The following is a 13,399-nucleotide window of genomic DNA, read 5'->3' as shown; positions in this document are numbered from 1 at the left end:
GGCACAATTAGTTCTTCACCAACTCTAAATGGCAGTTCACATTTAGCTGTGTGTAGGGACAGCAGATATGATGCTTTTAACATTCCTTCATTTGATGTTACGGCAGTGTGTAGTAGTTTCTTTTGCCCCTTCACTTCATCCCACTTCCATTGGAAGAATTCCACTGGCTTTTCTTTTAAATTTAGATGCTTTTTTTCAAGGTGTCGAATCATTTTTGAAAGTTTCATAGCACTGTTGCTCAGAGTCATGCCACATACAACACAGAGGGTTTTTACGCATTCTCCATCCTCACTTGCAACAAACCCATACTTAAGATGAATCATATCATTGACTGAAGGCCGAACGTTTCCTTTTCTTTTCTAACCCTTCTTCCTTACCATGTTTGGAGTCACTCGCATCTCTATTATGTTTTCTGAACTTTTGTTAGTTCCAAAAAATCAATCCAGAGTTAACTGCTTTGACAATGACATTATTTGGTTTAGCTGAGGTAAAAGTTTTACTAGAACTTAAATGTCACTTTCTGTTGACTACTTCCTTCCAAGCATGGTGCACATGCTTTGCATATCAGCACCATGGCAACTGATGTCAACCCAGTTGGTTTGTTCATTTACTTATTTATTATTTTTTAATGTTCAGAAATAATTGAATCAATACTGTGATGAAAAATATAAGTACATGTAAGGATGGTCTGAATGAACCTTGATAGCTAGCTGGGAGGGGGAGAGACTTCAGGAGCAAACTATATTTACATGAACACACCTACTCTGCCATGATATCCGGAAGATAGAGTGGTGTTGCTCAAAGTGATCAACTTTGGCTGGTGTTGGGTTACAAATCACTTAAGTACTAAATGCCGTGGTAGTGAAATGTTATCAATGTTGTTGTCTTTATTGTATGAATAAAAGGGGAACAGAACTATGTGTAACCTGTCCCAAATGAGAGGAACCACAGCTGGCAGGGTGGCCAGCCAGAGCAAGTGCTCAGATGGTGGAGCAGCAATGTGCCTTCTTCCCCAGGTGGGAAGTGAACTCACACAGATGTACCTCTGAACCCTGGGTCCTCACTGCCCAAGGACAACCACTGTGAGTGGGGTGTAGTGAGGGAGCAGGGGGAGCACAGATAAGGAATTTTTGGTGGTAGAACTCAAGAACATGGGGCAGAAGGCACTGCTCCCCACACTTTGGGGTGAGTGTCCTGCTCACAGTTTTATGATTATGAATCCTTCTTGTGGCATTTTCCCTAATTAATGTCAGATGCCTTCCCTTCTTTCATTAAAAGTTTCTTTTCTACACTCAGACTCTGTTCTTGTGAGTGGGGATGTATTGCCTCTCAGAAGCGCCCGGGGTGGTGTGTAATTTTCCCAGGGTACTGGGTGGGGGCTCGAGCCAGTTCTGTGTTGTATTGTTGAAAAAGAACCCCTAGATATTGAACCTAGCCCTGGTTGCTGCCGGCTCCACCTGGCTGAAGGGGTACATACAAAAATATTTTAAATATTAATATTCTGTGTCAGGGAAATATCAGGGACTGGCAAGGAGGTCCATGGAGCAGTTGTTGAGAAACACTGGTGTAGAGTCAGCAACTTGACCTTTACTATACTTCATGGCAGGCACCACTGTCAGATAAAATATTTACTAATTGTAATGTGGGCTTTAATGGATCCTTTGCGCAAAACTTCTTAAGCATGTACACATGCAGTGGCACACATCCAGTACATAAAAGTTTTTGGCACATAAGTGTTTTATTTTTAGTGGTTTACAGCTAACCATAAGATTCTTCTTTAAGGGAAACCCACATGAGCAAGTCCTAAGAGTGAATGCTTTTTACTGGCAGTCCCCTTTCTGGTTACTGGAGTTGTTTTGTAGCTGATGCACTTTATAACAAACAAAACTCAGGCTAGCACAACAGGGCTCTGGACTCTCAATGTTACCATAATACAAACAATTACCACTAGTGATAATCATGGTCCAATGGCAACAGTTTTGCCAGGTGAGCAAAAGGATGCTTCCTCACCTGATCAAGTTAAAAGGACCCGTCCTAAGTCTATCTCAGCTGGAAATTGCTCTTTGCAGATTTCATGGCAAGCAGCATTGTTCAACTACGCCAAGTTGCAACTAGCATTGATGCCTCACTGTTCCTCAGAATGTCTGGTTTTGATGAACACTTTCCCACTCAGCAATGGCAAAGATGGCATAATCCTCCTCTAGATCCCAGGATTGGTTGTGGTCCACTGTCTCATTTGTGATTTTTTCTTTTTCATTTTGTTTGAGATTGAATTTGAGAGAGAGCTTTGTTCTGGACAGCAACTTATGGCAGTGGGCTGAAGAGATGAGATTTCACTGAATCATCAAACTAATACACAAACAGAAAATATGTGAAAATTGAAATGGCAAGGTAGAGTGGCTTGGTTGTTGAGGTAGATAAAATAACTAGGTTCTCAGGGAAATGAGGTAGGGATATTTTTTTTCTGAACTAGCTTTAGCTTGAACTGCAATAGCTGATGTAGAAAGCATAAACATTATAAAACTGGATGAAAATAGAAATAAATATTTGTCACCCTTTCTTTCATTATTTGTGCTTAAGAATCTGCAGTTTTGTGATCCTCAGCCCAATGAAAATAAAACTAGTATTCAATGTGTGTACAGACAAATGTGTGTGTGTATATATATATATATATATGTTTGCTTCCTTAAATTGTGTGTGTGTGTATATATATTTATATATATATTTTAAATATATATATTTCCTTTATTTACTATGGGACTTTGCCATCAGAACAGTTTTTGATGTTGGAATGCACATAAAAATCAGGAATACACTGAGAAATCAATGTCTCTTGCTAGTTTTTTAATGAGAATAATAATGTATTTATTTTTCTTCCTTTACCCTTTGGAATCACTGAGGCAAATTGTGACTGATCTTAGCAATTTCAAGTACCTATTTGTGACTAGAAGAATAAAGTCAGCTTGGAGTAAACATTGCTGTGCTCCAGTACTGACACCGACATACCATATTGAGCTAAAATAGCCAGAAAGGCTGACAGAGCTTGCACGTCTCAAAGTTAGCTATCTATCCCCACTCCAGTGTGACTGGGAGCAGGGGAGCTACTTAGTTGTCAGTTAGCAAGGGATTAACTTCAGTCCAACTTCCTCCTCCTCTTGCTCAAGTACTCAGGGAGAAGCTGTAAGTGTGATGGCTTGGGGACAGAGGGAGAATACCTTTGGGAATGTTGGGCTTCACCTCAGGCTCCCAAGATTGGCCTGAATCCTAAAATGGGGAGTCTTGTTTCAAGGCTTGATCCAAAGCCTACTGAAGTCCATGGAAAGATTCTCATTGACTTTGGGCTTAGGATCAGACCCATAAAGTTTAATTTTTGAGGAAAAAGACTTTGTTGATGGCAACTGTTTTTCTACTAAGTTATTCCAATGGTTTATACCCCAAAAGAGATGTACTTTTTGGTTTTGTTCTGTTTAATTTTTAAATTCACTTGTATTTCCTTCTTCAGTTCCCTATGTAACCATGTCTATGTAACCATGTTTAGGTGGGGGTGGGGGGCGGAATGAAAGCTGGAGTCCCATGGGGCGGAGGGGGACTAAAAGGCCGAGCCCTGCTCCATGGACGGTGCATAGCCCCAGCTCTGGAGCTGGCTGCAGCTGCGGGACACGGGTGCTCAACCCTGACTGCAGCTCCCACCAAGCCCCGTCAGCAACCGGTGGGAACGGCGGTAGAGGGGTGAGGAGGGATGGCCCTGTGAAGCTGCAAGGGGGGCACACAGCTGAAGCCAAAGAAGTCACGGAAGTCTGGTGAAGTCACGGAATCCATGACTGCCATGACCTCTGTGACTAAATCATAGCCTTAGTTATGAAAGCAAAAAAATTGCTTGAGCCCCGGCACCTCTTTCATTACAAATTAAGCACCACTTACACTGGGTAATTTGACTCAACTTGACTGCTGCTTTCTCCTTCCACCATACACCAAACAGAACTTGGAGCAGCACAGAATGGGGCTGTTGTTATTCTTTCTTTATTTGTTTTACACTAGTGTCTCGAGACTCCAGTCAAGAATCGGTGTATACACCGAATGAAAAGGCAGTTTCTGCCTCAAAGAACTTTAGTGAGTGATGGTACTATTTGCAAAATTAAGATTTCCATTGCAAGCCTGACTTTCACAGCCCCTCCCCCGCTTTATTTACCAAAAAAAAAAAAAAAAATAGAATCTGCCTCACATTTCACATTTGTGTTCTTATGCCAGAGTGGGATTGGATTTTTCAAAATCCGAGTTAACTAATGACAGTTTGGGAAATGAGAGATTTTGAAAATTGTTCTAACTCATTTGGTCACATAGCAAATCATATGGTTGGATATGAACACTCAAAATTGGGAGTTAATCTGTTGGCCATGACAAGGACAAGTGCCTCTCCTCAGGAAAAGCTGGTGCTTAGATGTTTTTTAAATATATTAGATGAGGCTTATACATATTTTTGGAGGTCTGTATACTCCAGATCTTCTGATATCGGCCTGGTCCAATGTGGCCACCACAATGTCCATAATAATTTACTGGGCGTTGCAGATTTCGGGATCTCTGGTGACTTCTTACTGAATCCTTGCTCTTTGCTGTGACAGGTACCACACGATGATCTGTTTTTCTGATTTTGATATCTGCCCACTATGTATCTGACGGGAAATGACTGTTTTGAGTCCACAATGGACACTTATTTATCTGTTATATAGTTAAGCAATAGATTATATATATCTGAAACATCGGTGATATTTTCATCCTCTGAACAGATGACCTAAACTCCCTCATAGATTTCCACCATAACTTCAACAACCACCATGCATCCATCCAAGTCTCTCCCTAGAACACTTTCACCTGCATCAACTTCCGGGATGAGTGAAAGTAGTGATCATTATAGGAGATTTATAACTTGATTACGGCAGTATTTTTATTAAGCGGCTAGTGAAACACTTTGTTATTGGTATCCTGTACAAACGTCAGAGACACAAACAGCCCTGATAATTTCTGTGAGTCTTTCTACTGTTATTAGGTTGTGCTGTCAAACACAAACTGCTATAGTTTAGGTTGGGTCATCCAGTATTTTCTCAGTATTTTGTTAGCAACTGGTCAATTGACCATAACAATTTACTATAAACTTAGGTTTTCTTTATGAAAGTGCACTGGTTTTATTAGATATGAATAAACATTTTGAAAGCAGGATTTTACTCTATGGTTTGATAATTTTCTTTACAACTTTATCTTAAAAATGTATTTTTTTGTATTGTGGTGGCACTCACTATGCTGGCCATTATTCAAAAATACAGGAAGACAAAGGCTTTATCCCAAAGAGCCTTTAATATGATGAATGTTTCTCTCTTTTCAACTGACTTTAGAAGCAAAACTGTTTTCCACAGTTAGCTTGTCTTCATTCTTATCAGAACAGTGGGGCTTTCCAATGACAGGATACTTGTGTGGGTGGAAACTTCTCAGAAGAATAGAGGACTTATCAGTGTTTGCTTAGGATCTATTACATTCTCAGCCATAAAAGTAGCTATGCTGTCTATAGCACTCATAAATCTTCAGCCAGTCAAGGCTACTGTCTCTTCCTCATGCAATCTTGAATATAAAAATACTGCATGAATTTATTACATAAAATAGTTTTAATCTCAAAATAAATCACTTTCCCTATACCAGTTTTTAAAATAAAATTATAATTCAGTCTTCAAGATTGTTATGACACTTACAAGCGCTGACACAAAATCTACCTGTGCACCCTACCTTAATATTGAAACCACCTGTGATATTGTTCTGGTGTGGAGTCACCAGATGGCACTGTTACATAACATCTTACAAGTTATTTTTCTTGGGGTGCAAGCAGTGTTCAGTCTTTGAAGAAATGCTGTATTGTTGTTAGATTTGTGATGCATATTACATTAAGGGAAGCTGTTGCAAACAACGAGGTAGTTGAAACTCTGCCTTAATATCTCTAGATAAAGTCAATTTTAGGGACAGTTCCTGAGAATTGGCCTTTGCTGTTGGGGCTGAGAGGGACCATCTCTGTTCCAAGACTGCTGTGTGTATATATAAATAAATAAAATTATACTAAGAAAATACCCAGATTCCATGTAATTAATTTCTCCTCTAACAGGAAACCAGCCTGAAAACCATGAAATTGCTGCAGCTCAGCAAAGGGTCTAGAATCATAGAACTGTTGGGCTGAAAGGGACGTTCTAGTATGTCCCTCCAATACTGAGGCAGGACCATGTGTACCTCGACTATTCCTAACTGGTGTTTGTCTAACCCAGTGGTGGGCAACCTGTGGCCCATGGGCCATATGCGGCCCATCAGGGTAATCCGCTGGCGGGCCGCGAGACAATTTGTTTATATTGACCAGCCGCAGGCATGGCCGCCCGCAGCTCCTAGTGGCCGCGGTTCGCCGTTCCCAGCTAATGAGAGCTGCGGGAAGTGGCGCAGGCTGCAGGGACGTGTTGGCCACTGTTTCCCACATCTCCCATTGGCCAGGAATAGTGAACCGTGTCACTGGGAGCTGTGGGCAGCCGTGCCTGCGGCTGGTCAATGTAAACAAACTGCCTTGTAGTCAGCCAGTAGAATACCCTGTTGGGATGCAGTTTGTCCACCACCGAACTTTAGTCACTACTGACATGGGTTGAAATCAAACAAGTGATCCCCATACTCCATTACCAGTTCTCAGAACCAACCAACACTTCTCTGTCTTGCATATTTTTATGACTTATACGTTGCTGAAACAAATGTTTAGTTTGTGCTAATGTTGGTCTGCTATGCACTCTTGCTTGAAAACAAAAAGACAAGAAATTCAAAATTTCTGTATTTTGACAGTAAAAAGGAAAAATACCCACTGGAGACCTACATAGAAAATACAGAACTTGAAACATATTTTGCTCAGAAAAACACAGATATTCAATCCAGGAGACACAAGATGATGCCTAAAGGTCATAAGACTGAGATGCTCTCCAGAAAGCTGGTAGCCTGTTTACACATCAAAACATAATCTAAAGAAGTTCCCAAACTTGTTCCGCTGCTTGTGCAGGGAAAGCCCCTGGAGGGCCGTGGCGGCCAGTACGTCCCTCAGCCCGCGCCGCTTCCAGCAGCTCCCATTGGCCTGGAGCAGCGAACCGCAGCCACTGGGAGCCGCGATTGGCTGAACCTGCGGACGTGACAAGTAAACCAGCCCGGCCCACCAGGGGCTTTCCCTGCACAAGTGGCGGAACAAGTTTGGGAACCACTGATCTAAAGCATTTACTTTTTTACTGTTTAGTTTTCTCACCTATCTAATTTTTGCATAATCGACACACATAAATTTGTTACCATCTGATGGCTGCTTCTTGGAGTATGTGAAATTAATTTGTTGTCTCAATCTAGTTCCTAGTGGAGAAACCACCTTTACAACTGGCATCCTTGCTCACAGCCTAATTTTATCCTCTTGCACTTACAGGAAGTGAGTTAATGCAATTGATGGTGCGTAGTGAAGAGAAGCCTGCACTGCTGCTGCCAACAAAAAAGAAAAGAAAAACATTTAAAATTTAATGGCTTTTGCAAAGAGCTAGAAAGGTCATTTTCAGCAGAGTTTCTGTTTTGCTATCATCACATACATCTAACTGGTTTGCACAGAGAACAAAAATGTCTTCAGTGTGAAGTTAGGCAATTTTTAAGCTAGTGACGTATGAAATAATTTCAAGTTTTCTTAGCACAAGACTGAAGTCCTTTCAATTGCCTTTCTTTCTATGCAAAAATAGCAAACTAAAATTACACATCTCAACATAGCAGCTACAAACAAATGCAGGCAATTAGTAAAACACAGAAGGAGAGATACCTAGGAAGTAGACCAAGGTTTGTGACCCAAACATCCAGATAAGAGGATTGTTTCTGCTTATTTTACTGGACATCTGTAACAATGGCTTTTTGGTCACATACCCACTTTCTGTTTCAAAGTTTGTTGTGCCATGGTTTGTTTGGCTGCTGAGATGGATCCATCACCAGGAGCCAAGGTTGCTGCTCTTCATGCTCTCCATTATGAGTGTTGGGTGTGTGTTACTTCTGTCATTGCAGGAATATTCTGCCCGCATTCAAGAATCAGAGAGCCAGTGTTCTCCCTGACCCCCCTGTCAGACTGTCCCTTAGGAGGTTGTGACATGCAGCCTCGGTAAAGAGGATATCGCTTGTTGTTTAGTACTTTGCCAGCTACTCCGTGTGCAAGCAGGAAAAATGTTATGAGGGTATTTGGTCAGTTTTCTCACTCTAGTTCTGTTTTAAGTTCCTGGTATAACCCACTGGTCTGTACGTTTATGTGTATCCCTCTGTGCCCAATCCATAGAGGATGTAAGTCTGCTGCAGTAGCTAGACTGTCTCTCTAGCTCAAGCAGTCTCTGCTTATGCTTTTAGTTCTGGAGGTCACTGGTTCAGTCCTTGGCATTGGCTAAAATGGCTGACATCATAATTATATAGAATTCTTTTGTAACTACTTCAAGGTTAATTGTCTTTGGTTCAAGAAGCTTGTTAAATTTTAGCACTAAGGTTTTGGTTCATCTGCCTGTACGTCTGTGAAGTGGAGAGCCTAATAAAACTGATATGTTGCAATAATCAGTGCTATATAAGAGTTATCTTAAGCATGCTAGTTCCTTTTTTATCAAGTGCTTTTCTATTTGTACTGATTCTTTTCAATTAACTCATTTGTTCATGCATAGCAAGAGCTTGATGTGGTATGCTTGAATTTCTATATAAAAGAGAATTGCTAAAATAAGTCACAAATGAATTGTGGGCCATTATCTATCGTTAACTCATCTGGAATTCCATGGTGAACAAATGGCCTTTTACAATGTGGTATTTCCATTGCTACTTGATATGTTGTACAATAACTCAGTTTAAAAGACATATGAGCTGTAGCCCAGTAAGAAAATAAAATCTTTCCTGTTTAATTCAAATAGGTCTGAACCAGCCTTGGACCAACAGTAAATCTTTTGAATTCCCTTTCCTATATTTATTGTAAATTTATTAACTGGATACATTATCCTTGAAGGAAACATCCACGCTTGTCCAGAAAAAGATGACTGGCTCTTTCCATAGGGTATATCTACATTAGATATTTTTACATCCAGTTAATTGAGTAATGTTGTAAAGACTAGGGTGGAGGCTTCCCAAATGTTTGTTCCAGGATGCAGATATTTATTCTTTATCCTAGACTGAGCCGTAAGGATTGTCCACACCAGCTTTTACAAATGTGTTAGTGACTTCCAGTTCATAGACATTTCTTCTCAAATTTTGGGTAGAACTTGAGTCAAATTTATGTCAAATTTCACTATTTTTATTTTTTATTATATTTCATATTTCAGTATCTATGGCTGTAGTGAGAGAATGTCCTGTATAACATGCTCCTTACCAGGCCTGCATTTCAGACATAAAGAGTACTCTTTCCATTTCATATTAATTTTCTAAAGACTAGTCAGTGCTTTGCACGGTGGCTTCCAACAGTTTATGGTCTATTTCTATCTTGACTGAAATAACTCAGAACATAAAATTATTGCCAGTTATTTCTTTCTTCAATCTAGGCATAGTTCCCTATATTCATGGCAATAATACTTTGCTGACCAATGAAATTAGTGTTTTAAAAATTCACAGAACACTAGAGAACTTCCCTGCTTACCTGCAGACTTGTATGAATAGAAAGCCCAGAAGTACATATATTAACTTTATATAACATTCTGGATATCACTCTTTTCCATTTATGCTGATAAAAACTGTGTTCTTTTAAAAAAGCATTATGCAAAAAATTTACAGTATGATTCCTTCATAAAATATTCACAAATCCAAATTGTACAACCACATAGATTGTTAAAAATAAATAGTCCTACTATAAACTTTTAAGCACTCATTCTTATATATACTTCAGTACTATTGTTTTAACATCCATGTAAATTGCAGCACATGTAAATACATAACTTCAAATTATTATTCACAAAATTACATAGTATTTATGTGAATAAATCTGCCTACCCAAGAATCCAGTGCCAATATTTGCTGTTAAGATTAGCTGCGGTATATGTTGCCAGCATTTCATTTTAACTGTGAATGGTTTTAATAGGGCAAATATGTAGGCAAACATAAAGCTACTGTATGTATGCACACTGTCTTTTTAAAAAGAATTCCTTTATGGTAGTGAGCTGCAAAACAAAATCATTTCATTTTTTTGTTGCCAGTCAAATTTCATTCACATTATTAACGTTATGAATACTATATTTAAGTTTAAGACTGCTTTTAATTAGGTTTTGATCAAATGTTTCAACTCCATTATCCATACACTTTGTCCTGGTTCTCCTGATTGCTCCTTAGCCACTTTAACCTGATTCTTCTGAGCAGTCTAGAATTAGAGAGGGACAAAGATGACAGAATTACACACATGATCCCACTTCAGCCTATGTGGCACATTGTGTCTGTATCTCCTGAAAGACATAGCACAGAATCTGGCCTATTGTCACAGATTTCTTTCTTTATGAAAGAAAACTAGATCCATATTTTGGATCGAACACCTGCTTGATTGTTATTTTTACTACAAAAGAGTGCAAGTTAGAGAGTAAGTCAACTGTGTCTACACAAGGAATATTGACAAAAAGAACATTGATTTTGACCAGCCCAGTGTTTCCCAAACCTTTGAAAACTGCGTTTCGGTAAAATAAAAACCAATCACACGGTGCCCCTTCAATTCTCATATTCCATCTTTCATTCTCTCCTCCTTTGAAGCACAGTGCCTCCTTGGGTGGTGTGCCAAATTATGCATAACACTTTACTCTGGGCTCTGCATGAATGACATATTCAGCTCACAGGGAGAAGTGGGGGTAGGTTTATTATGATTATTTATTTAGTATTAATTATTATTTCAACAAACCATGTTATATGCACAATAACATACTCCAGGGTAGGGCTAGTTGGAAAACTTTGAAAAGTTGAATATTTGGATGAAAAATTTACTTGATTTTTTGCAAAATATTTTTTGACCAGCTTTGCAACACGTTGGCTGTATAACGGAACCACATGATTTCCCAAGGTGTAAGTATATTTGCTGATTAATGCTCAGCCTGTAGTGTGTCATTGCTTACCTATTAAAAGGATAAATACATGTTCACCAAGTAAGATAATTAATCTGTTCTGAATACTCGTTAGGTACCAGTTGGTTTACTGCACTCAGTACAGATTGCCACATTTTGAAAGAGACAGGCATGTTTAGAGAGTTCTCAGAAAAGGAACAAAAAACCCTTGGAAGGTCCTAAGAATGACCTTTCAGGAAATGATAAGGGAACAGGACAAATTTACTCCAGAAAAAAAGGAAGAGAGATGTGAAAGGTTGTTATGATGAGAACTGGGTTTAATTATGCTTATTAATCAATAAGGGAAGAACCAGTAATAATTTATTTAAAATATAGTGGGGAAAAATGTAAGTTAAAAATCAGAAGAAGGTTAACAATGGTAAACTCCAAAGCCAGTGTATCAGAAGAAATATTCAAGCACCTTTAGAATAAACATTTATCAGGAATGCTTTGGGAACGATTAAATAAAATCTTGTCACGTGCTCCAGGATGGATTTAGATGATTCAGAAGATTTAGTCTCTTCTAGCACAGGGATAGTATGAAATTATAAGCCTGAAAGTTGGTTCCAATCAAGAAACCATCTAACTTTAAAACAATCCAGGTCTGGGTGAATTGTGTGTAGTGAATATATTATTTGATTTCTTTGAAACTCTTATATATTGAGTAACATATTCAACATTTCTTTTTAGTTTAGTATTTGCCCAGCTCTAGAACTGGTCAAGATCCATTCAAGAATAAGAGTAGTATATATTGACAGAATCATAGAATCATAGAATATCAGGGTTGGAAGGGACCTCAGGAGGTCATCTAGTCCAACCCCCTGCTCAAAAGCAGGACCAATCTCCAATTAAATCATCCCAGCCAGGGCTTTGTGAAGCCTCACCTTAAAAACTTCTAAGGAAGGAGATTCCACCACCTCCCTAGGCAACGTATTCCAGTGTTTCACCACCCTCCTAGTGAAAAAGTTTTTCCTAATATCCAACCTAAACCTCCCCCACTACAACTTGAGACCATTACTCCTTGTCCTGTCCTCTTCTACCACTGAGAATAGTCTAGAACCATCCTCTCTGGAACCACGTCTCAGGTAGTTGAAAGTAGCTATCAAATCCCCCCTCATTCTTCTCTTCTGCAGACTAAACAATCCCAGTTCCCTCAGCCTCTCCTCATAAGTCATGTGTTCCAGACCCCTAATCATTTTTGTTGCCCTTCGCTGGACTCTCTCCAATTTATCCACATCCTTCTTGTAGTGTGGGGCCCAAAACTGGACACAGTACTCCAGATGAGGCCTCACCAATGTCGAATAGAGGGGGACGATCACGTCCCTCAATCTGCTCGCTATGCCCCTCCTTATACATCCCAAAATGCCATTGGCCTTCTTGGCAACAAGGGCACACTGCTGACTCATATCCAGCTTCTCGTCCATTGTCACCCTAGGTCCTTTTCCGCAGAACTGCTGCCTAGCCATTCGGTCCCTAGTCTGTAGCTGTGCATTGGGTTCTTCCATCCTAAGTGCAGGACCCTGCACTTATCCTTATTGAACCTCATCAGATTTCTTTTGGCCCAATCCTCCAATTTGTCTAGGTCCCTCTGTATCCTATCCCTGCCCTCCAGCGTATCTCCCACTCCTCCCAGTTTAGTATCATCCGCAAATTTGCTGAGAGTGCAATCCACACCATCCTCCAGATCATTTATGAAGATATTGAACAAAACCGGCCCCAGGATCGACCCCTGGGGCACTCCACTTGACACCGGCTGCCAACTAGACATGGAGCCATTGATCACTACCCGTTGAGCCCGACAATCTAGCCAACTTTCTACCCACCTTATAGTGCATTCATCCAGCCTGTACTTCTTTAACTTGCTGACAAGAATACTGTGGGAGACCGTGTCAAAAGCTTTGCTAAAGTCAAGAAACAATAGATCCACTGCTTTCCCTTCATCCACAGAACCAGTAATCTCATCACAGAAGGCGATTAGATTAGTCAGGCATGACCTTCCCTTGGTGAATCCATGCTGACTGTTCCTGATCACTTTCCTCTCCTCTAAGTGCTTCAGAATTGATTCTTTGAGGACCTGCTCCATGATTTTTCCGGGGACTGAAGTGAGGCTGACTGGCCTGTAGTTCCCAGGATCCTCCTTCTTCCCTTTTTTAAAGATTGGCACTACATTAGCCTTTTTTGCAGTCATCCGGGACTTCCCCCGTTCGCCACGAGTTTTCAAAGACAATGGCCAATGGTTCTGCAATCACAGCCGCCAGTTCCTTTAGCACTCTCGGATGCAACTCGTC

At 40.1% G+C, this 13,399-nt stretch overlaps 1 protein-coding gene across 1 annotated transcript in view; it reads left to right on the top strand.

Annotated features, from left to right (window-relative positions):
* HNF4G (hepatocyte nuclear factor 4 gamma) overlaps positions 1-13,399 on the top strand; it is a 76,789-nt gene that overhangs the window by 14,242 nt on the left and 49,148 nt on the right. The window lies entirely within an intron of this gene.

Source organism: Eretmochelys imbricata, chromosome 2, assembly GCF_965152235.1.
Source record: "Eretmochelys imbricata isolate rEreImb1 chromosome 2, rEreImb1.hap1, whole genome shotgun sequence".
Lineage (NCBI taxonomy): Eukaryota > Metazoa > Chordata > Testudines > Cheloniidae > Eretmochelys > Eretmochelys imbricata.
This window is presented reverse-complemented; position numbering and strand designations above follow the sequence as displayed.